The 15,379-nt window shown below is 46.6% G+C and overlaps 1 long non-coding RNA gene across 6 annotated transcripts in view; it reads right to left on the reverse strand.

The window, feature by feature from the left end:
• The window catches only part of LOC142010869 (uncharacterized), a 123,194-nt gene that overhangs the window by 83,209 nt on the left and 24,606 nt on the right, over positions 1–15,379 (reverse strand). For 5 of the 6 annotated variants that reach the window (XR_012644906.1, XR_012644907.1, XR_012644909.1 and 2 more), the window contains exon 3: positions 9,733–9,772. The exons of the other annotated variant lie outside the window; for it this stretch is intronic. This is a non-coding gene — a long non-coding RNA (uncharacterized LOC142010869). The remainder of the gene's footprint in view (positions 1–9,732; positions 9,773–15,379) is intronic. 6 annotated transcript variants of the gene reach the window in all.

A 15,379-nucleotide genomic window follows, 5' to 3' on the forward strand; every position in this document is an offset into this window, starting at 1 on the left:
GCACTGAAACATTTCCTCATACTGTTCATAGATAAAATCTATAACTTTACCTACATACATGATACTGACATATAAGTAGTGTACGTAGATTCAGGGCATCATTAGCTTCCATTAGACACCTCGCACGACCCCACTAGTACAATATTTGGGGCCAATAGCCACACTGGGCATTAAAATGGCTTCCAAACCCAATATAAAAATCCAGTCATGTGACACTGCCTCTTCAGGAAGATGGAGCCAGGACCATGCCCACCTTGCTCTGGGGCCTGCAGTGGCTCTCAGCGGCAGTGTCCTTACAATAAAACACATTGATTGCTTTATGTTTGTACATAAAAGGAAGTGCTTCTCAGCATGCCCCAGCTCAGTACCACACTCTATAAATGTTTAAAACCCAGCTTCTTTTTTTATACCAAGTTTTTGTGTTTTTTATTTTAAATTTTAAATTATAAATTTAATTTTTTGTTAAAAAAGGGGTTGGATGATGGTGAAGAAGTGGTAGTGGGGTGTGAGGGTATCTCAACAATCAAAAAAGGGGTCATGATGCCGAAAAATTTGGGAACCACTGTTTTAGTTCATAAACACTTCACTGGCATTAACAAAAAGGGGGGAAAACTGTCTAAAGCCCTTTCTGTTGTTTTTTCTGTATGCATGCTTACAGAGCGTCAGAATGTGGATGATACTGTGCCATTGCATGACAATGTGGGGAGGGGGAACATGGCTTGGGAGCACAGGCATTTCACCCAGGCATTATAGGCCATGGGGCTATCCTCTCTGGCTGGGTCTACATGTGCCCCTTCCTTTCCAAAGGGGCATGTTAATGAGCAGGTTCGAAAGATGCTAATGAGGCGCTGCAATGAATATGCAGCACCTCATTAGCATAATGGTGGCCGTGGCGATTCAAAAGTGCGGCTTTTTGAATCGCGCACAGCCCATGGAGACGGGACCTTCCGAAAGGACCTCCCCAGTTTTCGAAAGCCCTTCTTCCTATCTGGTGATCAGAAGAACGGCTTTCGAAAACTGGGGAGGGTCCTTTCGGAAGGTTCTGTCTCCACAGGTGGCGCACGATTCGAAAAGCCGCACTTTTGAATCGCCACGGCCGCCATTATGCTAATGAGGCGCTGCATATTCATTGGAGCGCCTCATTAGCATTTTTCAAACCTGCTCATTAACATGCCCCTTTCGAAAGGAAGAGGCACGTGTAGACCCAGCCTCTGAAAGTAGAGAGAACTGATATGATGAAGGCAGGACTATGGCCCTGTCCCACCTTTTTGGAAGTCTGGTTCTGGATTTAAGTCCGAGGTTTCCCAAGCCAATTCACTCCCTCTGTCTGAATGTTGCAAACTAGCTTTTGCATAAATGATTATTCGGGCAGGTTTTGTACCATCCTCCAGAAAACATAGCTCCACATGTTCTTCATGCTTGTGTGGACACCAATATGTCACCAGTTAAGAGTGCCTCATATCAATTTTGCTTTCTTTACCAGATTAAGCCAAAGCAATATTTTGGCACATCACCAGAAATGAAATTCACCCTGGGCACATGCACGATGCCTCAGTGGACCTTATTTTGAGAGTTTATGTGGGACCAAAGTGGTGCCTAGAACAGTGTAAACTTTCTGCGTGAGCTTTCTGCACGACAGAGGACAATGGGTAGTATCTGCATGGGGTGAGTGTGTGCTGGCTGGGTTAGCTCTCCAGCTGAATTCTTTGGCTAGTATTCCAGTACTACTTGCTTTTCAATCTGTAGCCTTATTTTTCTTTCTTTGGCCTTCCGAGGTTATGTAAGACATACAGACTCTGCAATAACTATTTTGAACTTAGACCTTTGATTGCACATAGGAGTTATCAGTCTGCTCGTGAAAAACTAGGCTAGGAAAAAACTGCAGTTTTAAAGGTGAAATCAAGTTAACCTTACAATTTTGTGTAGAATAGAATTTGTGTGTTCCTTCTCTCAAGATAAGAGGGGGCAGCATATATAACTTATTCTACACTCATCTTCACCCTTCCCCTCTCCCCCACCTTGTTTTAAAGATACTGTTCAGAAAGAATCCCTGTTTAGTCACACTGAAGTCCCTTTTAAAAAAGCTAAGCATGTGCTTACATGCTGTCCAGAACTGGGGTGACAGCTACTTCAGCTAACAGTGCTCAGAATGCCTTTTTCTGTAACCTTTTCTGTAACATTCTCTTCTGTGGGTCACTCAGAGAATGAGAATGGCCCACAGAGATGCAAATAAATTGTGGAGTTTTAATTTGTGGCAGATTCTGAACTGCTGAAAATATTGTAATACCTTTTGAGTTAATATCATTTTAAAAATATATTAGTCTTATTCTACAAAGAAACAACAATAAATGGCGGTGGGGAGGGCGGGGATGCTCCCCATTTTTAACATCCCATGTTATAGAGCCAGACAATCTACTACTCTAGTCACCACCTTTTAGATTTGCCTTGCACTGTCATCCATCAACACATTAGGGAACCTTATTCAGCCCAAAACACTGGCTGAGCAGCATTTCCTTTCTTATTTGTGTCTTGACACTCTATAGTCTGAGATACTGGACTAAATCATGAACTGGATTACATGTTAGTACAGAGGAGTATGAACCAAACCCACCCACTCACCTGGACTACCTACACTGGATACTGTATACAGTGCCACCTGGATCATCATTTGGGAAATAAGTGGACCCTTGGCTTGGCTTACATCATTTCAACACCTCCCCTCATGTATGAGTAATTTTACACTGGTAACAATCAGTATCAAATGGTGACTTTAACAAGAGCAAAGTTGGACACAGGGAGGACCCTGAAGCTCAAAGGTTCCATGTGTCCCAGTTTACGCACCAACCACTGCTCAGGGTTGTGCCTCGAGGTGCAGTACAGTCCTTTTTAAGGAAATAAACTTGCTAAAAAGGAACAAAATGAAGCAATCCTGAAATATGAATATCTGTGTTCAAATGTTTCTCTTCATTGATTATCTTCTCTAAATAGATGATGCAACTAGTTTTTGAAGAAACGTTGCACAGCACTGCAGTGCACATGCAAGACTGCCCTCGACTTTCTGAAATCTTTGAGACAGCTTTTCTACAAACACGAATTGTGTTGACAGCTTCTGTTTGGGCATTGGGAAGTAAAAGTTTAATCATGATATTAAAGTTTAAAAACAGCACTCAAGTCTCCAAGGATCACAACGGGCATTTCCACATCCATCACTGTAATTCTGTGATCTACAAAGGAAGACCCCTCCTGCAGCTTTCTGTACAGGACAATGTTTGTGAGGATGGATTTATCATGCACCTTTCCAGACCACCCCATGTTGATGTCTGTGAAACACTCCCAGTGATACACAAAAGTGCCTGCAACACTGTAACACTATAACAAATATGGTTTTCTATAACCATATTGAGAGGCCTGAAGCCTTCCTCTGCAGCCAGAATAAAGAGCATCAGCCACCATTAACTGTAGAGCTGGAAGTCACATACTCACATTCCACCTAAATTTCATTACAATAGTGTCACACCAGCCTGTTAAGAAGCAAACCAAATTCCAGTGTCATCCACTGTCACCAAATAAAAGAAAGCAGATCTCAAGATGGGTAAAGAAATCCTACTCAACAGAATTTTTCTGGCAAGAAACTACTTATCAATAACTGAGGTTGTGGAATCCCCATTTTATGATAATTGTCCTCACTTTTCTACAGTTTTCTGTATGATTTCTGTCTAGTTTGTAATTGTTTGTGATTGTTTCTGTCTGCTGTATAATTAATTTTGCTAGGTGTAAAACAGATTAAGATGGTGGGGTATGATTGGTTAGGTAAGTCTGATACAGTAGGTTACGACTGGTTAGTAAAACTATACTAAAACCAGGGCTTTTTTTCCCCAGTGGAATGCCACCTTTTTGCTGGTGCTGGCACCACCTTTTTTAAAATGCTCCAACATGAATGTGGCTCTTTAAGGAGACAACATGCGGCTCCTGCTGCTGCTGCCACTCCACTCACTTCCAGCTCACACAGCCCTGCCTTGCTGAAGGAAGGCCTGCCATTAAACCAATTAAATTGAGTCCTTCCTTCAGCATGGCAGGGCTCTGTCAGCTGCCCCTGCCCCTCCATCTGGGTGAGCCAGAGGGCTGGGGGAAGCAGCAGGTGGCAGGCAAAGAAGCCTCAGCAACTGGAGCTCCTCCTGGATAAGGTGAGTCTGGTTTGGGGTTGTGAGGGGGCAGGGGGTTAAGCCACCAGGGGGTGGGTTGGGGCCGCATGTGGGGCGGGAGTTTAAGTTGCTGGGGGGCAGGCTGGGACCATGTGGGGGGTTAAGCCACTGGGGGGGTGGATTGGGCCCCATACAGGGGGGCAGTTAAGCTGCAGGGGACAGTTTGGGTCCCCTGAGGGACAGTTAGGGCTCCTTGGGGCAGTTTGGACCTGCACAGGGTGGTTAAACCATGAGGTGGCAGTTAGACCCCCTAAGAGGGCAGTTAAGCCACTGGGGTGCAGCTTGGGCCCTCCTGGGGGGTGGTTTGGACCCGCATGGGGGGGGTTTAAGCTGCCAGGGGGGTTGGGCTTTAGCTTTAAGGCGGCGGGTAGTGGTTTGGAGTTTGAGCTCTGCCACCATTTTTTCTAGAAAAAAAGCACTGACTAAAATAATCAGTCAAAGTACAACTAAGCAGGACTCAAGTTTCGCTACTTAAACTGGAGTCCAAGAAAGTAAGGCAGGAAAGAGGAAAGACGGAAAATGGCAATAAGAAGAGGAAAAAGGGAAATAACCTGGGAGGACTCATCCTCAAGACCAGAGCTGCCAGACCCTGAAGTGCAGCAACTAGCATCCAGAGAAACTGTCCAACAGAGGAAGTCTGCCAGCCTTTATCAGGACTGGTGAGCGTGATACTGACTACTTAGCATGTATTCTGCTTTCTTGGTAACTGCAAATAAATAGAGAATAAGAATATTACTGTGTAAGGCTTTTTCAGTGGCATAGATCCTGCACACCTGCAGGGAATTATGCCCTGAGCCCTAGGAATTGGATAAGGGTAGGAGTTTAAATTAACAAATGTAGTTTGCCAGATTTACTGCCATTGTGTTGTCCTCATGGGTCTTTGGCTCTGTTGATGATAAACGGAAGGCTGCTTGTATGTGTAAGTGAGTGTGTGTATGCACGTGTGTGTGTGTGTGCTAGGTATCACTCATCTCCCTGTACATTTATATACAGAAAATAAAATAGAGATAGAAAACAATCAGCATGGATATATTTCTAGGGTCTTGCTGTGTCATTACCATGTAATGTTTCTGAAGCCTCAATGGATTACAGCAAAAGATTTGAACACCTGTAAGTGCAGGATCTCTTTCTGTGGCAAGGAGGTATCACTGCTGCTTGGTTTTTCTGTGATGGAAACATTTATCCTTAACTAGTCCACAGTTGCCTACTTCACAGTGGATGGATAATTTGGCATTTGTCCTCTAGACAAACTTCTATTGAGTCCAATCACTTTTGAGATCAACCAAGTCCAAAACCTAAGTCTCTTACACCCCACTTCTGGTCCATTAACTCCTAGAACTCTTTACAGCTCTCCTCCAAGGGACTCTATATTTCCTTTTCCACACCTTTCTTCAGTCCGTCTGATGAAATAGCCTTTTGTCTTTCTTTCAGACCACCACTCCTGGAGATCCAGCTGAGGTGTAGAGGAATTCAGTTCTGGGGTCCAGCTCAGAAACTGAAACACTGGAACTGTTCACCCAGAGCTCTCCTATTCATTCTTCACCAAATGAGTGCCTTCTTCTATAGTTTCTTCTTAGGCCTTCTTCAGGCCTCCATGAGGTCCATTCCAAACTGGAATGACAGTACTTATCTCAGTTGGGCTCTGCTGCTGGAGATCTTCTCACCAGGCCTCATCTAGTTATTCCCAGGCCTCTTTCTCAGTTCTACACCCTAAATACAATCCACATTTTCACAGACCTCTGACTCAGCTTCCTCTTGCAGAGTCACCACCTGTCAGAAAGTCACATGATCCCTATCTTTTCCTGGTCATGTGCTCAACTCCAGACCCACCGAAGGAACTGCAGGTCCCAGGATACCTGTTCTTAAAGGTCTGTGGTTCACTTCAGATTACTGCACAGGTGCCCAAGGAACAACATAATGTTACAATGTCAAGTTAGTATCTATGCTGTAAAATAGGTTTTGTCTGACTGGGGCTGGTCAAATTATTTATCATGATCAAATTAGCTGTTGAATTTATCTTTCTGTTTTCTTTGCAAATAGTCCATGAACAAATCACAATTTTATTTATTACTCAAAATTGTTCAATGGACATTTTGTACAATACATTTCAGCCTATGAACTACTTGGTGAATCTGATGTTGCAAGCATTTAACACAGAATACAGTATTTAGAACTATGAAGGCCTGAAGAAACCACTGGGGCTTTATCTTCCTTTGAGGAACAAAGAACAGCACTCTAGGGGGTGAAGTATCATGAGACATGCAAGGGAGGTTAAAAACATTTAAATCATTTCCTGTTCTGTTCTGCAAAAGAGAGGGTGTTATATTTAGGAATGAATGTGGATCTAAGATTATGAATGCCTACATTACTTCCTGAGTGAGGAAAGTAAATGTTTCAAACCGAGTCTAACTGTTAAGCTGACTTTACTTTCAGTTTTCTCATCACATTTAAAGTAATTTGGGAGGAATTTTTGCTTTGATGGAAGTTGGATTGGATTCTTACAGTCTTCCTTCGGTGTTTGTGTATCTGCTTAAAGCCCATCTTTTAACAACATTTATGAACCTTTTACAGTAAGCCTGTCTGTTTTACCACCTGAAACAGCGTCATTACTTCTGTGATTATCTAGCCAGTGATCACAGAGCACTGGTCACATCGCTGACTGACGAAATGTACAAGTTTGGCTTACAACATCATAAGAACATAAGAATGGCCATTACTAGGTTAGACCAAAGGACATCCAGCCCAGCATCTTGTCTGCCAACAGTGGCCAGTGCCAGGTGCCCCAGAGGGAGTGGACTGAAGACAATGATCAAGCAACTTGTCTCCTGCCATCCATCTGCAGTCTCGGACAAACAGAGGCCAGGGACACCATTCCCACCCCTAGCTAACAGCCTTTTATGAACCTAACCTCCATGCATTTATCTAGCTCTTCTTTGAATTCTCTTATAGTCCTAGGCTTCACAGCCTCCTCTGGCAAGGAGTTTCACAGGTTGACTGTGTGCTGTGTGAAAAAGAACTCTTTTATTAGTTTCAAACCTGCTTCCCATTAATTTCATTTGGTGTCCTCTAGTTCTTACATTATGGGAACATAGAAATAACTTTTCTTTATTCACCCTTTCTACACTGGTCATGATTTTATATATCTGTATCATATCCCCCCCTCAGTCTCCTCTTTTCTAAACTGAAAAGTCCCAGTCTCTTTAACCCCTCCTCATATGTGACCCGTTCCAAACCCCTAATCATTTTAGTTGCCCTATTCTGAATCTTTTCTAATGCCAAAATATCTTTTTGAGGTGAAGAGACCACATCTGTATACAGTATTCAAGATGTTTTATAAAGGGGCAGTAAAATATTCTTTGACTTATTTTCTATCCCTTTTTAAATAATTCCTAACATCCTATTTGCTTTTTTGACTGCCACTGCACACTGTGTGGATGTTTTCAGAGAACTATCCATGATAACTACACGATCTCTTTCTTGCTTAGCTGTAGCTAAATTAGTGCCCATCGTATGGAATGTATATTTGGGGTTATTTTTTCCAATGTGCATTACTTCACATTTATCCACATTACATTTCATTTGCCATTTTGTTGCCCAATCACTTGGTTTGGTGAGATCTTTTTGAAGTTCTTCACAGTCTGCTTTCATCTTGACTGTTCTGAACAGTTTAGTATCATCTGAAACGTTACCACCTCACTACTTATCCCTTTCTCTAGGTCATTTATGAATAAGTTGAATAGGATTGGTCCTAGGATTGATCCTTGGGGGACACCACTCATTACCTTTCTCTGTTCAGAAAATTTACCATTTATTCCCACCCTTTGTTTCCTGTCTTTGAACCAGTTCTCAATCCATGAAAGGATCTTCCCTCTTATCCCATGACAACCTAATTTACACAAGAGCCTTTGGTGAGGGACTTTGTCAAATGCTTGCTAGAAATCTAAGTATACTATATCTACTGGATCCCCCTTCGCTGCACGTTTGTTAACCCCTTCAAAGAATTCTAATAGATCAGTAAGACATGATTTCCCTTTACAGAAACCATGTTGACTTCTGCCCAACAAATTATGTTCTACTACGTGTCTGACAATTTTATTCTTTACTATTGTTTCAACTAATTTGCCCAATACTGACGTTAGACTTACCAATCTCTAACTGCTAGGGTCGCCTCTAGAGCCTTTTTAAATATTGGAGATATGTTGCCTGTCTTCCAGTCCTTGGGTACAGAAGCTGATTTAAAGGACGGGTTACAAATCACTTTTAATAATTCTGCAATTTCACATTTGAGTTCTTTCAGAACCCTTGGGTGAATGCCATCTGGTCCTGGTGATTTGTTACTGTAATTTTGAGGAGTAAGGGGACTTCGAAGTTGCCCCGGCACTTCGAAGTACCAGCGGGTGAGCTGTGGCTAGACACGTGCCACGGGGGGTGGGGTGCGAATTTGCTTAATGAAGTGCTGCCTGTGCACGGCAGCACTTCATTAGTAAACTCCCAACACCCTAATTACCATGCTTCCTTCGAAGGAAGGTGGTAGTGTAGACAAGCCCTTTGAGTTTTTGGCTAGCTGTTCCTCAAAATTGTTTTTGGATTTCTTATTACATTTTTATACTTAATTTGGAGTGTTTATGTTCCTTCTTATTTACCTCACTAGGACTGGACTTGCACATTTTAAAAGATGCCTTTTTATCTCCCATTGCTTCTTTTATATGGTTGTTAAGCCATGGTGTCTCTTACTATGTTTTTAATTTGGAGTATACATTTAAGTTTGGCCTCTACTATGGTGTCCTTGAAAAGTTTCCATGCACCTTGCGGGGATTTAACTCTAATCACTGTACCTTTTAATTTCTGTTTAATTTTATCATTTTTGTGTAATTTTCCCTTTTGAAAATAAATGCCAGAGTGTTGAACAGCTGAGGTGTTCTTCCCACCACAGGAATGTTAAATGTGATTATATTATGATCACTATTCCCAAGTGGTCCTGTAATATTTACTTCCTGGACCAGACCCTGTGTTCCACTCAGTACTAAATCGAGAATTGCCTCTCCCTGGTGGGTTCCTGTACTAAGTGCTCCAAGAAGCAGTCATTTAAGGCATTGAGAAACTTTATCTCTGCATCTCGTCCTGAGGTGACATGCACCCAGTCAACATGGGGATAACTGAAATCCCCTATTATTATTGAGTTTTTTTATTTTGATAGCCTCTCTAATCTCTGTTAACATTTCAAAGTCACTATCACTGTCCTGTAAAATCAAAGCTGTTATTGAGTTTGTGGGAAAAAATTATATGTTAATTGGAAATTCTCCCACATAGATAATTTTCAAATAGCCATAACAAGTTATTTTCCTCCAATGTCTGTACAGAAAGAATTTGCTCCCAGTGGGGGAAAGCAACATTGTTTGCCAAGAATTTTTATGGCTGAGCTAAATGGAAAGTTGACACCTAACTTGTTCTTAGTAACAGTGGTGGGAATAAGGTCAGTAATAAATGTAAAAGAACTCTAAGACTGGGAAATAATAAAGGCACAGCTTACCTGCCTTTTGATGTAAGTGTTAGCGTGGGGTCTTCTCTTCCTACAACAAAATGGAAAACCAATCTGGGTCAATTATATCTCATCAAAAGACCTTGAGTCAATTGATAAACTATTCATAAGGGTTTATAGAAATTCTGCTTCTGCCTCAAGACCCAACGGTCCAAGGGCCCATTCATTAAAATGAAGTGCTAGAAGCAGCAGGAATTGAGTTTGTTTCTGAAAGACACCCGGCATTGAAAAATTAATACTAGACAAGTAAAACAATAGGTACTTAAATATGTTGCTGCTTTTATCAGTCTTTTTTGCGGGTAGATATTTTCACAGGACATTTTATCCTTGGTTGGGCTGGCATTATGACTCCAACAAATATATATTGCTTAATGAAGAGGTGGCCAGAAGCAAAGGGTCAGTCTATCTGATTAAGTGTGCCAACAATGAGGAACATAATAATGGCACCTTAGAAGCTGAAAGCAGCCTTGCAAAAAAAGAGTCAGCTTTCTACACCATTACACATTTAACTGGGGCAGGGGGGAACCAACAAACAACAAACCCTACTTCTTTTGAAAGGCACATATGAGGGGGGGGGATTTTCAGAGAAAAGTTCTGTAACATGGGGGCTGGGTCCACACGTGCCCCTTCCTTTCGAAAGGGGCATGTTAATGAGCAGGTTCAAAAGATGCCAATGAGGCACTGCAATGAATATGCAGCGCCTCATTAGCATAATGGCAGCTGCGGCTATTCAAAAGTGTGACTTTTCGAATCACATGCCACCTGTGGAGACGGGACCGTCCAAAAGGATCTCGCCCCCCCGCCCCCGTTTTCAAAAGCCTTTCTTCCTATCTGTGATCAGAAGAAGGGCTTTTGAAAACTGGGGGGGTCCTTTCGGAAGGTCCCGTCTTCACGGGCAGCGCGCGATTCGAAAAGCCGCACTTTTGAATCACTGCAGCTGCCATTATGCTAATGAGGTGCTGCATATTCACTGCAGCGCCTCATTAGCATCTTTCAAAACTGCTCATTAACATGTCCCTTTCGAAAGGAAGGGGCACATATACACCCAGCCTGGGTGAGTATGTACCTGAGGTGGTCTCCTATTCCTTTAAACTCTGAGGCAAAATTCCCATTGACTTCAGCAGGATTGGATGCCTCTTTTTATATTCACAGACAAAAATTACTTTTTCTTAAAATTAAGGGGCAAACTTCTGATCTGAATTAAATGATTACAACATCTACTTAAGTCAGAAGGAGCTAAACCCAGGTAACTGAGAGATTTTTGTCCCCACTTGCTAAATGACCAAAATAGTTGTAAAAGAACATTGTAGCTAAAAAGTTTATGTATATCAAAGTTTATGCATTTATAATTACAGATGTTAATGAAACTTTTAAATAAAAAAAGTTTAGGTATGATCTAATGCAATTCAACTAACACCACAATATTACACTTTATTTTCTAAAAATCATAATTTTTCAATCCTGCACCTTGTTAAAATGTCTGGAAATAAATATTTAAGAAATCCAATCACTTCCTCTGCCACATAAACCTTCATTGCTACCAGACTCACACTGTACCACTTACCCTCCTTTTGTTTTGTAATGCAAACATACTGTTTCATGTATGCTAATGATTTTATATGTATTTTTAAATGCATACTAAAGATTCCCAAAGGAAAAAAATTCCCCAGTTACATACGTCTATGTCCAAATTCTATTGTGTAGTGTTTTGGTGTTATAGAAGAGTATTATCATGAACTGAACTGCAAGTATTGATCTGTCTGAGTTTATGAAATGTGTTGCATTTATGCTCTTGTAGCTTTATGTAATTGTATGTATTTGCAATTTTAACTCCACTAATTATATTGTGAGCCAATTGTTCTATGCAGAGTTTTTCCCACAAAATTCATAATATTATCGTTATATACTATTGTCATGCTATATTGGAAATGGAAGTATAGGACATAAAACTTTTTAACTTCCTAGGAAATTTAACTTCTTAGGAAATGTTTACATTGGCCTTTACATATATTTTTGCAAACTGGAGGCAGCACAGTCAGGGCTGAGTGTATGGTATATGTCAGATGGGATGACAGTGAATAATGAACAGAGCACCTAGTTTTGTAACTCTCCACTAATTCACCTTCCTCTTGCACTGCCAACACAAAATAAAAAGAACTAAAGCTGTGTCTACACGTGCACGCTACTTCGAAGTAGAGGCACTAACTTCGAAATAGCGCCCGTCATGGCTACACGTCTCGGGCGCTATTTCGAAGTTAACTTCGACGTTAGGCGGCGAGACATCGAAGCCGCTATCCTCATCACGAGATAGGAATAGCGCCCTACTTCGACGTTCAACATCGAAGTAGGGACCGTGTAGTCGTTGCACGTCCCGCAACGTCGAAATTGCGGGGTCCTCCATGGCGGCCATCAGCTGAGGGGTTGAGAGACGCTCTCTCCAGTCCCTCAGCTCAATGGTGGCCGCGTGGAGCGGCCCCTTAAAGGTCCCCTCCCCCTCCCTTCCCGTGCAGGAAGCTGGGGGAACGTGCAGGCGGCAGCCTAGACACGCGGCCAGCCTGCACGTCCCTCAGCCACCCAGAACAGGGCCAGCACCTGCCATGGCTGCCCAGCAGCACCCCCAGGACCCCCGGGGGAGCCCCCCCCCCAGCGGAGCCAGAGCAGCCAGGCCAGCCAGCCCGGCAGCCAGGCTGGGAAGCGGCAGCGGGGCCCCTCCTGGACGGAGGCTGAGCTGCGGGACCTGCTGGGGCTCTGGAGCAAGGAGAAGGTGCTCCAGGTAATGGGGAGCAAGAGGCAGAACGCAGATGCGTTCGCTCGGCTGGCCGCGGGCCTGGCCGCCCGGGGTCACCCTGCCTGCACTCCTGACCATGTCAGGAGTAAGGTTAAGGAGCTGCGGCAGGGTTACGCACAGGCCCGGGATGCAGCCGGCCGATCTGGGGCTGCTCCCGTCACTTGCCCCTTTTACAGGGAGCTCAGGGACATCCTGGGCCCCCGGCACACCTCCTCCCCTCCGGCCACGCTTGATACCTCGGCCGACGAGCCCCAGCAGGCCCTGCAGCCGGAGTCCGTCCCGGAGGTAAGCCCCGCACCCCGGGGGCCCCCCCTGGAGCCCACCCCCGGGCCATCGCGGCAGGAAGAGGAGGAGGAGGAGGGGGGCTCCTCCTCTGCAGAGTCCGGGCTGCAGATCCTCCTCCCACCCTCCTGGAGCAGCAGCCGGGCGTCCGCCCCCCGGGGATCTCCGGACCGTGGGAGTGGACTGACAGGTATGTACCCCCCTCTGGTGTACACCCCCGGGGTTGAGGGGCGGGGGTAATAGATATGTGCCCAGGGCCCCCCACATGCCCACATGGCCATGGCCCCAAGGACAGCAGGGCCATGTCCCTCAAAGCAGTGCATCAGCCCCTGCCCGCAGCCCCCTCCCCACGACAGTGCCATGGCCCATCCCTGGGGCAGGGGGGAGCGGAACCTTGAGGGTCCCCCGGGAGGAGGGGGTGGGACACCCCGCAGCAGCAGCATGTGATGGAGTGGGGGGAGTGCAAAAGGGAGACTCAGGCTAGATATGAGCAACCAGCTGAATAGCTCCCAGGGGCAAAGGATGATCCTGGGGCTACAGCTGGCAGGTGACACCTCTGCCCTGAACAAAGAGGAGGGAGGAGCCGAGCTGGCTTTGAATCGGGGCGGGGGCCGCAGGTAGAGGCTAGGGGAAGGGAGAGCTGGAAGGCAGCCAACCTGAGGAGGGGGAAAGCCACACCCCAGAGGGGCACACCTTGGGGTCTTCTCCCCAGGACGGGTTGGAAGGACTGTCTCTGACTGCTGTGTGGTCACTCCCGAGAGAAACCGGGCATCTGTGGCCTAAGAAACCTCTCCTGTCAGACCCTGCTGAGTGAAGTGAGAGTCACTCCCGCAGGGGGACGGGGTGCAGTGCAGGGGGACCCCTGAACCCCATCCATCCCAGTAGCATCTCCCGGGGACGGGGATGGGGAACCTGCAGCACAGGGGTGGGGGGACAAGGGTCACGGCTCGGGGCCCACACTAACGCCTGTCTCCATTCTTCTTCCCCCCCTCCTCCTGTGTTCTGCAGCTGCACCATCGGAAGGACTGGAAAAGAGCGCCAGCAAGGCATCAGTGGTCCCGGAATCCCCTCCAGGGCCATCGCTCCAGGCAAGCCCCTCGGCGGAGGACCAACCGGCCCCACGGCGGGCTAGACGGCGGACCCTGCAACAGCACCCGTCGGCGACAGACCCCCAGCTGCTGGCCATCCATCGTCGGCAGCTGGAGGTCGCGGAGCAGCGCCTGCGGGTGGACCAACGCCACCTGGACCTGCAGGAGCGGGCGCTGGCCTGGCGCCAAGAGGCATGGGGGGCCTACATGGAGACATTCAACCGTCTTGTGGACTACCTGGCCCTCCTTGCCGCACTGGCCGCCGCAGCGCCCGCCCTGCCTGCTCCACCCGCCGCGCCACCTGCTGCTCCGCACGTCGCTGTCCCATCCGCTGTCGCCCCGCCACCCACCACCGAGGGCCGGACCGCCGAGGGACACCTGGGGCCAGTTGAGACTCGCCGGTCATATCTTCCGGTCCGCCCAGCCCCCAGCCAGCCCCGGACAGGGCTGCGGCCGAGGCGGGGCTCCCGGCCGCCCATCCCCAGTGCCGGATTATAGGGGCGTGGGGCCCAGGATGTGGCCCCCCCCCGTATATAGTTTATAAGACTGTTGCGACATTTTTTTGTGCCCCCCCTTTGCCCCATCCCCGCCCATGTAAATAGTTCTCCCCTTCCTTATAATCTGTTTTTTTTTATTGAAGAACATATCCATTCTATGCAATCTTTTTTATTATTGTTTTATTTGTACAGAATACTTTTGTTAGAAGAGATCTTGTATATAGTTTGTTCTTGTTTTAATTATAGTAAAAAAAAAAGTTCTAAAAGAAAAACCAGTTTAAGTTCAGCCACACGTGAGTGCTGTCATTTGTCCAGGAAAAGTGTGGGGTGGGGGGTGGTTGGGTGTTCCGTGGTGTGGGCGTAGGGGCAGGGAGTGTTGTGGAGGAAGGGGTGGGGAGTGGGGGGCCTGGCAGAGTTCACCCCCCGGCGTCATCATCGAAGTGGGCCCGCAGGGCCTCCTGGACCCGGGTCCCTTCGGGGTCCACCTGGCGACTGGGGGCAGCGGGTGGCTGCAGGTCGGCCCTGCCGGCCTCCACAGCCCAGCCCTGATAAAAGGTCTCCCCCTTGCTCTCCACCAAATTGTGCAGGGCGCAGCAGGCACCCACAATCTGGGGGATGTTGTTGGGGCCCGCATCCAGGCGGGTGAGGAGACATCTCCAGCGTCCTTTCAGGCGGCCAAATGAGTGCTCCACCACCTGGCGCGCGTGGTTCAGGCGCTGGTTGAAGCGCTCCTGGCTGGCGGAGAGATGGCCCGTGTACGGGTGCATGAGCCAGGGCCGGAGTGGGTACGCCGCATCTGTGATGACGCAGAGGGGCATGGTGGTGTCCCCAACAGGGATCTCCCGCTGGGAGACGTAGGTCCCCGCCTCCAGCCGGCGGCACAGGCCCAAGTTCCGGAAAACCCAGGCGTCGTGGGTGCTGCCAGGCCAGCCCACATAAATGTCCTGGAAACGGCCCCGGCTGTCCACCAAGGCCTGGAGGAC

Source organism: Carettochelys insculpta, chromosome 3, assembly GCF_033958435.1.
Source record: "Carettochelys insculpta isolate YL-2023 chromosome 3, ASM3395843v1, whole genome shotgun sequence".
Lineage (NCBI taxonomy): Eukaryota > Metazoa > Chordata > Testudines > Carettochelyidae > Carettochelys > Carettochelys insculpta.